Raw genomic sequence first — 16,173 nt, 5'->3', positions numbered from 1 at the left:
TTTGGAGTCTGACATGGCTCCAGCAATTCTAACAATGTGGGTTCTGTCCTTGAGCCAGTTTGCAATCCATCTAGTGACATAAGCTCACCAGCTTAAAATATAAACACCCATCTATAATGCCAGAGTGGGGTATTGTATGGAAGGCTTTTGCGAGGTCCAAGTAGGCTGTGTGGTCCACCTTCCCCTCGTCAATGGCCTTTGTGACTGTTTCAAAGAAATCAACCAGGTTTAAGAGGCAGGATCTGCCCTTAAAGCCGAACTGGGTAGGATCCAGTGTCTGTAGGTCCTCAAATCTTTATTTATGAGGTCCATGATCCTTTCCATAGCTTTGCAGACCAAGCTAGTCAGGCTTATGGGGCGATAGTTTCCAGGATCCGTTGAGGCACCACCTTTATGGAGAGGGACCACTGTTGCTGTATGCCACTCTTTGGGCACATATATCCTGTAGTAAGGCTGAAATTTAACAGTAGTTGTATGTTTGGGTTTAGCTCTTCTTGGAGTTCATGTAGGACGCAGCCCGGGACACCGTCTGGTTCCATTGATGCAGTGTTTTTTGCTTTGGAGAGGGCAGCTCTTACCTGAGCATCTGAGATGCCAGGGGGGGCAGCACTCTGCTGGGATAGCCTTGTGATTATCCTTGGTGTCCTGTGCAATTTTTCTCTAAGCTGGCCTTAGACAATTTTATGAGTGCCCGTAGTTTTTTGCTAATACTGATCAGTGATGCCTTCCCTTTGGGATTTTGCTCTCATTTAGTAGCTTCCTCCTTCTATTGTATAGTTTATGGCTGGGGTCCACCAGACAGGACGTCTGCCTTTGGAGGATTGGGTCTTTGTTTTATTTGGGATCGCATGATCATGCATTTCTGAAGGTGTTCATAGAATGCGTTTATAAAGGATTCTGCAGTCTGGGCCGTATTTTCCACAGGCCCAGGGGCTTTGATTCCACCTCTGTTTTGAGGAGTGTGAAACTTGCTTTAGAAGTTTTTCACTGGTTTTCTGGGCAGGGGGTGGGGTCGGGATGTGAATATCCAGTGAGATTAGTTTATGGTCTGATCTTACCAATGAGGGATACACTTTTGGTCTGGAGCATAGAGTCCCCATGTTGGTGATCAGGTCCAGTATGTTTTCCCCTCTTGTGGGAGTGGTAACAGTTCCATAGCATTTGAGTTTATAAATTCTAGGAACCTTTGGGCTAGGGTGTTGGAGCTAGAGTAATGCTCCCAGTCTGTTTGGGTAGTTGAAGTCGCCCAATATAATGGTGTTTGGAGAGACCTTCATATTTTCCAGTGTTCTCAGAAAGGCCGAGTGGGGTTCCTGGGTTTGGGAGGGTGGTCTGTAGCAGGCTATAAACGAAGGCAGTTTTACCCACTGTTAGTTGCACATGGATAGTCTCTGATGCTTCGTGCTTTGCCACCAACCTGAAGGTGTGGGTATCTTTGAATATCGATACTCCCCCCTCCTTTTCTGGTTCGGTCCAAGTTTTGGGGCCGAAAAGCATGGTATGAGGTATAACCTGGTTGTGCTGGGGTGCTCTCGGGAGCCCTGAACCAGGTTTCTGTTGCTGCATAGATGTCTATGCTCTCCATGCTAAGGAGAGTTTTGAGTGCGTGCATCTTTAGGTTTAGACTTCTGGCGTTGAGTAGCATTACTCTTAGTTTCTTATCCCTTGTGATACCTATGGAGGTGTTTGTCTTTTGAGCCTTGCCTAAAAAAGGCACTATGGGGGTAGCAAGAGCCTTTGCCAATATCCGAAAGCCCAGGGGTGACGGGTGCAAGCCGTCCCTAGCGAAGCATCATGGCTGGTCAAGCATATCATCCCAAGCTGACAGGCATTGGATCCCCTTTGAATGACAACCAGTACTTAAGCCAGTTGTTGAAATGGATCCTCTTGTCTTCATATTGTGGCATCATTCTTGGTGAGGGTAAGATGCTACTCAAGATCAGGGTCATACCGGCCTGGGCTACATGCTCAGAGCTCCTTTGTCTCCATGTAGTCCAGGGAGGTACGTCTCGGGTCATTCACACCAGCATGGACAACGAGTCACTTGCCTTGGAGTGACCTGAGTGCTTGTGTTATGTGGTGGATCCTAGCGCCCGACAGGCTGCTCAGTGACCCTCTCCTTGTTCAGCCTGGTGAGCAGGTCGTCAGTGTATCAGGTGTGTTTAGTCTTGAGGGCTGTGACTGTTCAGCACACTGGCTTTGTGAGATGTGTTGCACGTGTTTTGGGGTAGCGGTTGCTTGGGTGTCTGCTTTGGAGGTCTCTGCTGCGTAGGCAGATCTTTATTTAGAGCCTCAGAGTATGTTTTTGTGTGATTGTTTGGTTTGCTGTCGTGGTAGGTCTATGTGAGACTGGTTTCCTTCTCCTCCTGACTGGTTATGCCAGTACTGAGTTGAGAGCTTAGCCTCCAGTTTGGCTATATGGTTGCATCTCTCATGTTGGAATTTGTTGGGAGGAGGAGAGGGTTGTCTGTGTACATGAGGCAGTTGTAACATTGCCTCAAGATTCCCAGATTCACCAGCTGGACCGGAGAGGAGATTGACAGCTGACCTTTGGACATGCTAGAATAATGGGAATTCCTTAATTGAAAACCAGGGCCAGTGGGGAGTGAGGGTGTAGTGCTTTTAATTTTTAGTGCTGACTTGTATAATTGCTTCGCGCAAGTGCCAGGTAACTTAAGTGCAATGTGTTACAGGTAACTTAAATGCAAAAACTACAAACTAACTTTCAAGTGAAACAAGGAAATAAGTACAGTAAGCAATGCAGATATCACTAGTGTTCCACAGAAGTGCTGAGAAGCCGCGTATTAGGTGGAATTAGCATTCCAGGGAAATAACAAGCAAACAAACCAAGCATATAAACAAACAAAGCTAGATTCAGCAGGCCTGGATCTAGTCTATGCTACAGCAAACAAGGTGTACCAATTTCAGTAAGATACAGTTCAAATATTCAGGCACTATAAACCTTTAACCAGAAATTCCCAGCTCAGAAGGGCAGAGTCCAGCCTCTTCTCCCACAAGAGTGCAGACCACGAACCTTCTTAAAATAACTGGCCTGAAGCCCAAGTGCTTAAACCAGAACTAATGCACTTTAAGAATAACACACTGAGCCCTCAGTCAGCAGTTCCCAACCTAGAAGGATGTAAGCTACCTGTTCTGCCACTACAGTGCAGACCACAAACCCTCTCAGTGCAAAACTGGTCCGAAGCCCAAGTGTTTAAACCAAAATGCTTAGAATGAGTTACACCAAGCAGTAATAAATACAATTGAGTACTTTTAAGATTATGCAAAAGTAAAATAAAGTAGGTAGAAACACAAGTACAGTAAAAGCAGATTTTTTTTTTTTCTGAACAAGTGCTGACATCAAAAACATTTGAGTGCTGAAACTAGAAAACTGGCTAGTTTTATAAGAAAAAAAACTAAGCTAGAAGGCTTCCCTCCAACACAGAAAGGCTTGGGGGCTCAAGCCTACAAATAGTCTACCACTTAACAGGAAAGGCAGGAAACTAGCTGTTTCCCAGATGCTCTTTGTATTTCGTAGGAGTGCCTGAAATCAGAATATGATCTCACTGCACTCAGAGTGAGCAAATGAGATGGGCCCAGAAGGAGTATCCAAACACAAATTTACAAGAGGGGCAGGCAGTTTCAAGGCCACTAAGATTAACACCAAAACAAAAATGGAGGGTGGGTGGGTGGGACTAATTGAAGAGCAGAGTCAAAACTTCCAGTTCAGTTAATATTCCTGCAACACAGTTAAAATCAATTTAAATACTTGAAAAAAGTGCAGATAAAGGTACTTAAATTCTCATATACGTCCAGTTGAATACAGCAAGTTCTTAGCCGGCCAAAGCTTTACAGCAGCCTATCTCTAGGCAACTGTCACTTTCATGATTCATGTAAGCATAAGGACCACTTGCAGAACTGCATTCTGTTCTCAGGTTGCTCGAGACAGTCTCACTGTTTGTTCTGTGTACCATCATGTCTTTGATTTGCCCAGTGATCGAGCTCTTGCAGATAAGGCTTGTGTGATTTTTAAGTTTTTCTCCTCATAGTTTTTGGGGTTTTAATACTATGACTAGAATGGACCAGCCAAAAGTGCTCTTTGTAGTACCTGCAATGCCCAGTATTTCCTCCTGCAATTCATATAGGGTTACATGGATTGGTAGGTCATCTAAATAAGATTGTAGGTTCTTTTTATAAGCCCGGTTGCTCCTTACTACTATTGGAACTGTCTGAGTATCTTCCACATTGCTCTTGTTTCTGCCTGCAGATCCTGATAGTTTTGACTGCCCCTCTAAACAAAACACTGTAGTCCCTGATGGTCAGTGCTACTTTTAGCTTCTCTTCTTGGACCACTATCTGGTTTTCTAGTATCTATCTTTTGGACTGTTGGTAGTGGGTGATCCCATGTGATGCTTTCTGGCTCATGTTTCCAGTGACCATAATATTTGCACAATCCCCAGTGCAATAGTCTTGACACATTGCCTTTTCAGTATACAGTCCTTCTGCCATTAGTATGTCACAACCACCAACTAGGTGTGCAACTTTCCAATTTTGTTTTACAAAACCTGCACTTGTCTCCGTGTTCAGTGGACTTCGTAAACCATGTAACTATCGCGGGGCTGCGGGCTGCCAGTATTAGTATTTCATCTCTTGGTTTAAAGTAATCTCTCCTCGAACATTCCTGTGCTCATTCTTTATCAACATTAGGTTCTATCTAGAAGTTTTCTATATTTGCCTTCTCATCTGATCCTTAGTGTGTGTGATATATATATCACTACAGAATCTTGAAAACACACAATATGCCAACACTTTTTATATTCCAGCACAAGTACATAAGAAAATGCAAACAATGTTAATCCAAATATCAACTGAGATTGCACTTGAAGTGCAGTCTGAGTTATATTTAGAGGGTGTGGGGGCACATGGAGCTCCCCCCCCCCCCTGCTTATACGAGTAATATGGTTTGTGTTTTGTTTCTGTATGTACTTTTGCTGGTATCCTGTGTGTCTTCAAGATTTTGGGCTTTCAGGATTTTGTAGTGCTCCCATGTGTCCCTCCTTCAGAGCAGGGAATCTTGGTTATGCACTGCTTTTTTTTTTTTCTATCCAATATGTTTTGGGGGCAGTCGCTCAAACTTAGACAAAAAAAGCAAATTGGTTTATAGCTTGAATTTAGTTTGTGCGGTTTTCAGGATTGATTTTAAAGTGTTCTGAAATGGTCCTAAAGTTTTATTTGCACTTGTTCATGAATTATTTGGCAAGTATACCCTTTCTCTTGCTAACATTCTTTTCTAGCATGTTCATGTCCCAAACTGATGTTTTCCTGGCCTTGCAGTTTTCTTGCTTTAAAAGGTTAATTTTGCACATTTATAAAGACAAAATGACATTCTTGTAATTTATCATCTGAAAAAGTTGACATGCTTTCATTTCAGTTCCTCGTCTGAGCTATATTTTTTAAGTCCTCAGAGAAGGTAAGTCTTTACACTTTGTTCTAGGAGTCACATTTATATTATAGCCATGGCCAAAGCTGTAAGACAGCTTAATGGGTTAAGGGCAAGGCAGAAGAATAGTTGACAGTCTCCCTGGAATATCCCCCTTTGACTTTTTATTGCAAAGTGGTCTGCCTGCCAGTTTCATGGTCACAGTAATATAGTCAGTCACGGTAGGGTGTTATCTTGCGTATTTTTAAGCACTCTTGAATGTAGGGTACTATACAGTGCTTTTTTGTAGCCAATCCATGCCATACTTAAATCTTGCTTTTTACAGTTCGCCACTGCGATTTTAACAAATTATCCTTTTCATATGATTTTACTTGCTGGTTTTTTTGTTCTGCCATACTTTACTTTCATTCTGAATGACTAACCTCTCACTAATTTCCCATTTATAGTTTATATGCTATTGGAAGGCAAGTTATTGCGTTTTTTAGGGTAGCTTGCAGGTTCACTCAAATAGCATGGTTTTTCCTGTTAACCAGGTTGGTGTCTGGGGGGGGGGGTGTGCTTGTAAGTAGTTCTTACTCGTGGCTCAGTCTTTGTGCAAAGATGTTAATACTTTTCAGTCAAAAATAGGTACTGCATCAGGGCCTGGAGTTTTCTAATTGGAGGCTTTTCTTTCTTTCAGTCTCTTGCTGTTCATCACATTTCATATCCTGTACCATTTGAACCTCTCATTCTTTTACTTTTATCCATTTAGCATCTTAGTCCTGTTCCACAGGATCTTCATAGATACTTCTCAAATGTATCTATTTCTCTCAAACTTTACTGGATCCTCAGTAAATTGTGTATTTTGTACTTTTTCTCTTGTCTTTCTGCCTGTGCTGATTTGTGATGGTGCATGATGGATCCTGGTCTATTTTTAATAGTGCGCACTTTTTATCACATCTTGGTATTTTTTGTTTCCCTCTTGTGTTCATAGGAGGGCATTTATAAGCTTTGCCAGAGTGTTGGCTTTCGCCACTCATTTTAAATTTTGCTATGCCCTTGTTCGAGGTTAGTATACTGTGCCTCTGTCTACAGTGACACAGAAGTGTTACCCGGGGTAAACCTACAATCTCCCATCCACTCATCAAGATTCCTCTTGAAGAGAGTTAGAGGGACTCTGCCTAACCTGGACTGGGATTTTATTCCAGAGTGAATGGAGCCTCTGGGTTATGAATCTGTCCCTCCAGCATGTCCTATTTATTTCAGTGCTGAGGTTCAAGTCTCAAGCGCGTAGCTCGATGGGGTTTGGATTTTCTGAGGTGCAGCATGTCCATTAATTCCGGGTTGGACATGGCTTTATACGTCGGGCACAGATCGCCTCTGAGCAGGCGGTATGCCACTGAGTAGAGCTGGAGTTTCTTTAACTGGGCAGCATATGGCATCTGTTTGAGCCTTTTGATCCTCTTGGTGAGGTACTTTTGGGGTCTTTTCCAGTTGCTGCAGGTGTCTGGTAAGGTACATCCCAAAGGGGCATTGTACTAAATTACGGGCCTGATGATGGATGAGTAAAGAGGCACGATGACCTCCCCTGATCCAGATGTGAATCCCTTCATGATTAGGTGGGCTATATAAAATGTTTTTCTAACCACTTTGGCCACGTGGTTGTCAAATGAGAGTGCTATCAACTTGGGTCCCTAATTACTACTACCGTACTTAATGGATTACCACCTATGTGGTAATTTGTGGGCACTGTTTTTGCCAAAGGGGATGACTGTACACTTTTTGGCGTTTAGCTTGAGGCCATGGCTCTGGCACCAGTTGTCTTTCTGAGGCCGTTTTGTAGGATGCTTGTGTCTGCTGGAGAGTCTATTATGGCACCCAGTTTGCAGTCATCTACGAATTTGGTCAGCCACAGTCCTTCCGTGTTGGCCTGTACCTCCGAGAAATATATACCGAACAAGAGAGGTCCCAGGAGAGCCTTGTGGGACACCACTTGTAACTGGTTTGGAGTCTGACATGGCTCCAGCAGTTGGGTTCTGTCCTTGAGCCAGTTTGCAACCCATCTAGTGACATAGGGGTTTATATTTAAGCTGGTAAGCTTATCTATAATGCCTGAGTGGGGTATCGTATCGAAGGCTTTTGTGAGGTCCAGGTAGGCTGTGTGGACCACCTTCCCCTCGTCAATGGCCTTGACTGTTTCAAAGAAATCAACCAGGTTTAAGAGGCAGGATCTGCCCTTAAAGCCGAACTGGGTAGGATCCAGTGTCTGTAGGTCCCCCAATATCTTTGAGGTCCATGATCCTTTCCATAGCTTTGCAGAGCAAGCTAGTCAGGCTTATGGGGCGATGGTTTCCAGGATCCGTTGAGGCACCACCTTTGTGGAGAGGGACCACCGTTGTACGCCACTCTTTGGGTAACATATCCTGTAGTAAGGCTGAGATTGAACAGTGGTTTTATGTTTCGGTTTAGCTGCTCTTGGAGTTCATGTAGGACGCAGCCCAGGACACCATCTGGTCCCATTGATGCTGTGTTTTTCTCTTTGGAGAGGGCAGCTCTTACCTGAGCATCTGAGATGTCATTTTGGACTAATTCTGAGCATATCTGGGAATTCCCACCCAGGTTCCTAACATAACTAAAGAAAGCCTTGTGATTATCCTTAGTGTTCTGTGCAAATATTCTCTCGAAGCTGGCCTTAGACGATTTTATGAGTGCCCGTAGTTTTTTTTTTTGCTAATACTGATCAGAGATGCCTTCCCTTTTTGGGATTTTGCTGTCATGTAGCTTTCTCCTTCTATTGTAGTTTGTTTATGGCTGGGGTCCACCAGACAGGACGTCTGCCTTTGTGGAGGATTGGGTCTTGGTTTTATGTGGGATTGCATGATCCATGCATTCCTGAAGCTTGTTTATAAAGAATTCTGTGGTCTGGGCCATATTTTCCACAGGCCCGGGGGCTTTGAAGGATTCCACCTCTGTTTTGAGGAGTGTGAAATTTGCTTCTGTCCAATATTTCCATGATTGTAGTAGATTTCTTTTCTCCACTACCCTGTGTTCTTATGATAGAAATTCATCTGTTAAAGCTGCACAGTATATATCCTGTTTAATTCTGTTGTATTGCATGGATCTCAACAGTCATAATTACTGTCATTTTATCACTTTCATTGATCTTTAGTCTTAAATCAAGCAACTCTTTTTGGCTCCCTTTTCTGCCAAACTGAGGGCACATCCATTGTTTCCAATTTCTGCAGGTCTTTTATAGAAGATTCTATAGCATCTTCCTGTGCCATCCATATCGTATGGGAATTCACTGACCTATCGCGCCTCCACATTGCATCAGAGATTCCACAGTTTCGTGTTCCTTCCTTTGCCATCTACTTTCAAGTTTTGTACTGTTTCCCTTAATTTGGATATCCATTACTATGTTGTGCTTTCTGAATTAGGTTTTCTACACGGAATCCTTCACTTTACAGGTTTTCTGTGACCTCAGTTTCCATTTCTTTAACTTCTCCATTACTAATCACCATTTTTACTTTTTTTTTTGTACTGTAAAGTTTTCCATGTCAGCATTCCTTTATCTGTATTGTACCTTTTGGTGGTGCTCTTTGTATTGGTTAGTTTAGCCGCCTTTGCATAAATTGGCAAAGCAACGCAGCAAATAAGTCAGAAAACAAATACATTGCAGTATCTGTAGGATTACCAACACTTTAACAAGACAATGACTTCAGTTAGCACTTTCGTCTCCCTCCACTCAGACTTCAGACTAAAATTCATTGTTACATGTAATACCCATTCTTGGGGAAACCTCCCCCAACTACCAGTCTGTTAAGCACATGATACGATAAAATAGGTTTAATTGAAGAGATAACTTCTACAAACATTCTAAAAAGTCAGTGTTTTCACACTTTTCTCAAATACATAACTAATTCCTCTCTGAGACCAGGGAGACGCATTCATTTAATTTTTACTCTTGCGTGAAAAGCTTCCTGGTCTTCTGACTAGTTTCCACTTAGTTTCACTAGTCAGTATACACAATTGCATGTTACAGTTGAAACACTTGTTCATTCCTTTGTTTACCTTGTATGTTTCTATTTAGTTTACTCTGAAAAGTCTTTTTATTTTTAGCTCTTGTACAAACCTGGGCCCTGTACCTATCTTAATTTCATCAGCTTTGAAAATACCCCAATTTCTCATGCTTTATAGCTTTAGAATTGACACTTGTGCACAGTTAGTGCTGTTTTGCGTGTATATATATATATTTTTTTTGTACTATCATATTTGGATTAATCTATTTCTTTAACTTATTCATATCCTTGTTAGGATACCATCTACATTTCATTCTTTTACAGAAATTTTCTTGTACAAAAACATCTTTAAGATTGCTTATCCTTTTAAACTGGCCCTTAATATTAGATTTTTTTTTTTCTTGGGATGGAGATGTTCTGAAAATCTTTTAAATCTTGGATATCCACCTATTGTCTTGTAAATAGTAAGATATAAGTTCTGTGCATGTCATAATTATAAGTAAATTTAAGATATGAATGTACATTAATATAGTTCAGGAAATCATTCGATATTAATACGCCCTCTCCAAATTAAAAATACATCAGTAAAGCAAACCATCTATATTCACTTAATTATGTTGGCTATCTTCCAACCTTGCATAAATACATTGGTATAACTGGGAGATTTGAGCATACAGTTCATACAAGTAGTTGTAACTTGATACCAGATCAGTCATTTCCATAAGCAATCCTACTGTATCACAAGAGAGCATTAAATTCTGACTCATTTCCATACCATCTATATTGGGAGTCGTAGTATAGAGGGAATTAAGTTTTTGCTCTGTATGGTAGTTTGAGTGACTGGTTGGTTATGGCCTAGGTGTCATATTGCTAGATTAGGGAGAGGAGCTGCTTGCTTGATTGTGGAAAAGGCAGAGCGGTTCGGTGGGTTGGCTGGCTGGTAGAGGGAAGAGTTGTGGGGAGAGGTATTGGAATTATTGGACCTTGGCCACTGAATAAGATTTTGGGTAACAATCATTTTAATTAAAGTTGGTCTGCCTTTAAATGTGAAGAGTCTGTTCCAACTGTCAATTAGACTTGTAATTGAGTTTATAAGTTGTTGGTAATTAGATGAGAGTTCAATAATGTTACCCAGTATTTGATATGCGTGCCCTCCTAGTTTGTCTTTTTATCTAAGTTTTAGTAACATTTTTATTCACTAGAAGTGCCTGAGGTTTGTTGTGATTGAATTTTAGACTAGAGATGTTGCAAAAAAAGTCTAGATTATGTAATAGGTGATCCAGTTAATTTTCAATATCAGAAGTTAGGTATCGGCAAACAGTTGTATCTTGGGGGTAATTTGTCTGACATTTTATATCATTTAAAGCTGTCATTTCTAACATAATTTGCAAGAGGCTCAATAGCCAGGGCCAAGAGTAATGGGGCGGAGGGTATCCCTGTTTACTACCTCTTAGAATTTTGACTGGGCTAGATAAGATCCACATGGACTTTTAATTAACCCTATAAAGTTTGGGGAGAAATTGTATTTGTGCATAGCTTTAAATGGATATGGCAAACTTAGGAAGTCGGAAGCTGTAGATCAAGGCTTAAAATAAGAAGCTCTTTTCTTGACTGCTAAGTCTATTAAGGACAGCAATCTAATTGCATTGTCTTGTACCTTTCTGTTTTTTGATAAACCCCGTTTGGACTTCATGAATTAATATTGAAAGAATATCATTTAATCTGTCTGCTAAGATAGAGATGAATATCTTGTCATCAATGTTAAGGAAAGAAATAAGAAATTGACCTGTATGATGTGCAAAAGTTGGGCTCTTTATTTGGTTTTAAGATGGGAGAGATGATAGAATATTTCCATATGGGGGAGTGTTTGCTGTAGTCCTTTTACAAGATGTTAACAGGCAAGAGTTTGTAAAATTCCAGAGTCAGATCATACAGTCCTGGTGCCTTTTTTGTCGTAAGATTTTTTATTTGTTCCTTTAATTCTTTAAAGGAAAGGGGTTTATGTTAATATTGTATTTGGATAGCTTCTTTTGAATGTTATTAGCAAGAAAGTTGTCTAGAAAGTTGTCTATTTTTATCACTTGTAGATGAGTTAATAGGATATATTTTTTTAGATCTGTAACTTTGATAGTCTGGTTATTTACAGTTTTTTATTTTTCATTTAAATGTTTAGATCTAATTGCAATCCTGTGCATACTCTTGGGATTAATTGAGTAGGATTGTAATCTGATTTTTCCCCAGATTTTGATATTTTATGCTGCATGATATCCCTTGTTCAGTTTATATATGTCCGCTAATGCAGATTTGTCATTTGCTGTAAGCTTTAGTTTTTAGTTCAATTTATTTTTTGTATGGCTACCATTTTTATCCCACTTTTTCCTTTTTATATACCAACTTTTGACTTTACCATGTAAGACTACCTTAAAAGTGTTCCATAGGATAATATCTGAAGCCTCTCATTTATTGTCTAGGTAAAGCTTTTTCATCTGGAAACCATTCTTTAAATCCTTGTACTGTTACCAGATAAGGAGGTAGTCTTTGGCAGAAGTTTAATGGGTCAGTATTCAGTGTTAACTTGAAGGTGATCGCATTGTCGTCAGACAATAGGGCATGATGTCAGCACTATTGTCAATTTTGGCCAGTAAAGAACTGGTTACAAAGACTCTGTTCTGTGTGCCAAATCTGGAAGAGTAATGATAATTCAGGGAGGATATTTTTATATCAATTAGGTTTCTATCTTTTACATAGTTAAAATGCTTGGCAACAGCAGATATCATGAAGGGCTTAGAGCTTATATCAGTGGAGGACAAAATGCAATCAAAATCACCTGCTAAAAGTAACTCACCTTTAGATTTTAATGTTATGGTGTCTAAATGTATTTTATCAGTTTTAGTCCCAAACCCAGTATCCAGTAGGTATTTGCAAAAGTGTACATATTTGTATTTAGTTTTAGTATGACTAAAGCAAGCATACCATCATTGCTTGAGTAAGAATTAACTATTTCTGGAATTCTCATTGATTTTCTGTGTAAAATTAGGACACCTTCTGTTGTGGTTTGTACTCTTCTCCTTAAAGGTTTATTTGTTTAGATGATCTGTTACTAAGTTGAGTGTTTCGGCTTTTCCCAGTTAGGGGTCGTCGCAGTGGAACTCCGGTCCGCTAATGATTGGTAGTTGATTTTTTACGTGCTAAGTTACCAGCCCTGACTCACAACCTTCAACGAAGGTACGCCCATTCACGCACGTCTTCACACAAAAGATGCTCTAGCTGAGGATCTTAACAAGACAGCGTCTTACTGTGAGGCGACAACGCTACCGCAGCACCACCACCACCGGTCATCTTCTGCAGTGAGATTCCTAAATGAATGTAAAATCTGCTTTATGCCACATTAAATATTTGTTGACACTACTTTTCATGCAGTTGTTCAACCCATTGACATTAATAAATATTTGATGGAGACTGCTATTATAGGTAAAATTGAAAAGTGATTTCCTTGATTCATTATGAAAACTATATATTTTTAATACTGTTAACTCCAAATTTGAAAACAATAAAACTATATTTTAACAACCACCTGTGTGGATCTCTCAGACTTGCCCTCTCTTGACATCTAGTGGGAATTCCTAGCTACTGCAGGTTAACAGCAAGCAGAAGGGAAATTACATGTATATTAAAACATACAACAGGAAAAATTTAATATACTATGTTATGCATGAACTAAGACCAGTAAGGTGTATATAATTGTTTTTATCTAACAGACCAAGATAAAAATAAGTACTACAGATTTATAAAGTTAGCATTGGTGTGGAAAAGAGAATGGGAGAGAAAATAAAGTTACATTACTTTCTGTGTATGATTCTACATTATTTAGAAGGGCGAGAACAAAAATTTGCATGAAATGTGAAGTTGTGTATAATTTGTCTCTGGGTTTCTTTTGTTTAATAGTCCACTCATTTTTTGGAGCTTGTCTTTTTAAGTTCTTTTAAGTCAACCTGATCCCATGGATTCTTCAATGGTTCTTTTTTGGACAAATGTGGATGATGCTTCAAGAGAGTTAAGTTTTCTTTCCTTCTGGCAGGGTTGTAGGTTCATACTAGGCTATCGGTCCTAGGGCCTATACAAGCCTAGCCATAACAATTTCCTGGCTATTTCTTCCCACCCTATTTACTTCCCTGGACCCCTGTCTAGCAGGGCGACTGATGTGAATTTCCTTTCTCCCATCCAATCAAGGTTCCTTTTGAAGAGGGCCAAAGAGGCTTGACATGTATGGGCAGTCTATTCCAGAGTCTGGGGAGTGTCTGGGTCAGGAACCTATCCCTCCAGCATGTTTTGTTTATTGTGATGACAAGGTTTAGATCCCTGGAGTGTGTGGCTCTGAGGGATTGGGATTTCTTTAAGTGTAGCATGTCCAACAGCTTTGGGTTTGACATGGCCTTGTATGTTAAGCAGAGATCGCCTTGGAGTAGACGATAGCGACAGAGTATAGCTGGAGTTTTTTAAGGCGGTCAGCATAGGGCATCTGCTTTATGCCTGTCATTCTTTTAGAGAGGTATTTCTGCGGCCTTTCCAGTTGTTGCAGATGTCTTGAGAGGTACATACCAAATGGGGCGCTGTATTCTATAATGAGTCTAATGAGGGATGAGTACAGTGGGACAATGACCTCCTTTTTTCTGGATGAAAATCCCTTAGTGATGAGGTGTGCCACGTAGGATTTCCTGACTGTTGTGGCGATGTAGTTATTGCAGGTGAGACCACTGTCCACCTGTGTCCCCAAGTCTCTTATCACACTTTCGGTATTTAGTGTACTGCCACCTATGTGGTAATTCACAGGTACATGTGTTTTTCCCAAAGGGGATAATCTTATTCTTGCTGGGAATATGAGTTGTGCTTTGATTCCTTCCTTTTTAATGATTTTATTAGAGGGGGACACACGCTCTTCTTCTGGACATTACAAGGGGTGAAAAGTCGTCAAACCTGATAGTTTGGTCACCAATTTTTAATGGAGCAAGGGACCAGGCAGTTCTTAAAACAATGTCTTTGTCTTGAGTGGAGATAAATTTTACAATAACAGATCTTGGATGGCTGTTTTTACTGGATACAGAAGTTGTAGTTAAAGATCGGTGTGCCCTTTCTATCCCGAAGTATAGTGCTTCAAGTAGGTTTAGGAATCCAAGTTAGGAAATTAATTATATTGTCCCCCTCCATCTGCTCCGGGATGCCATATGTTCTTATATTGTTTCTCCTGGTTCTCTTCTCAGTGTCATCTATCTTTTCAATGAGTCTGGTGTTTTCTTGAAGAAGAAAGTCTGTTTTTCGCTCTTTCTGTTAACCTGTAGTCTATATCTATTACAGAATTTTCCAAAGCAGCAATCTGGGCAGTTTGCTCAAGGACTTCATTTAATAAGGTTATTTGTTTGGTATCTTTTTTTATATTGTCCACTTTTAAGTTTAATTTGTCTATTTTACCCACCAAGTCTTGAACCGTAGTAAGGATTGCCTGCATTTTGATCTTCATTGGAGTTTTTTAGTGAGAAAACTTGGAGCTGCTTATCTTCATTTGTGAATGTGGTTTCATTGTCCCTTCTATTTGAAAGTTTGACAGGAAAATATGAAAATTTTAGCTTAAAAATTACACCAACTTGTAGCTTGCATGACATTGCTGGTGAGACTTCCTCGGACAGCCCCCCCCCCCCCCCCCCCGATGAGGTTCCCCACAAGGCTAAGTGTAAGAGGAGGCACGTGGACTCCCCCGAGTCCCTTACGGAAGATACGGACTTAGATGAAGGGGAAGGCTCCCCAAGGTCACCCCCCGAGACAGCATGGAAATGCTCAGGATTAGGGGAGGGTGGTCTGCCCCCAAGGCTTCCTCCGATGAGTCCGTATTCCTAGAGGCGTTCGAAGCAGGGCCATCTACCTCTTGGGTATCCCCTCCTCCCGACCCCCTGGTGGACCTTATCTCCACCGAGGCTTGGAAGGAGCCGGACACTGTAGAGCCAGTCCCCAAGTGCCCAGATAGGATCCTGAGTCCCCCTGCAGAAAGAACCCACTGGAGCAGAGGTCCCCCCGTGGATGCCATGTTGGTGGCGGCGGCCACCAAGAGGGAGTTGGCTCAGGAGAGCTCCACGGTCCACCCACCGAGCAAGGAATCTTGGGCGATGGAACTCCTTGGGAAGCGGGTCTTCAGTTCAGCAACCTTCTCCATGAGGGCACTGAACTATATGGCACACGTCATCTGGATGCAGCGAGATCTAATAAAAGAATACGCTGCCTCCCCCCCAGAGTCCATGTCGGAAGGGGACAAGCAGCTGTACTCCTCCCGAATGTCCAGCGATTTTCGTTCGGGTTATACCCGAACTTCCTCAGACAACCTTCTCCAGTAATAGTTAAACTTAAATAGTTAATTCCTTCAATCCTATCCTATCAGGAAGAAGCTCAAATCAACCCATTTTCCAATAAGGTCTTAAAGTTTAAAAAATATATCTAATATATTCATTAAGTCATGTTACTTTAGTATACGTGCCATATGTTCAAACGTTAAGTATTCTGTTATAAGTGGCTAGTACCCTTACTTGATGGTTAAACAAAACAATTCTCTAATTTTTGACAAAAATTACTGTAAAACAAAAAATAGAAAATAAAAAATGTAAAATATATAACGTAAACCTAATTCAGTCCTTCAAACTAAGTATAGTTATATCATTCATAAAGATACAACAGTAAAGTGTGTGTAAAGTA

At 40.9% G+C, this 16,173-nt stretch overlaps 1 long non-coding RNA gene across 1 annotated transcript; it reads left to right on the top strand.

Moving 5' to 3' along the window:
* The first annotated feature begins 3,747 nt into the window (after nt 1-3,747).
* On the top strand, nt 3,748-4,764 carry LOC122801425. Its single transcript, XR_006364714.1, has 2 exons — nt 3,748-3,790; nt 3,848-4,764. It is a non-coding gene; the product is annotated as an uncharacterized LOC122801425 (long non-coding RNA).
* The last annotated feature ends 11,409 nt before the right edge of the window (nt 4,765-16,173 follow it).

The sequence above is a fragment of the Protopterus annectens genome, chromosome 4.part1 (genome assembly GCF_019279795.1).
Source record: "Protopterus annectens isolate FY-2018-M chromosome 4.part1, PAN1.0, whole genome shotgun sequence".
In the NCBI taxonomy this organism is placed as follows: domain Eukaryota; kingdom Metazoa; phylum Chordata; order Ceratodontiformes; family Protopteridae; genus Protopterus; species Protopterus annectens.
This window is presented reverse-complemented; position numbering and strand designations above follow the sequence as displayed.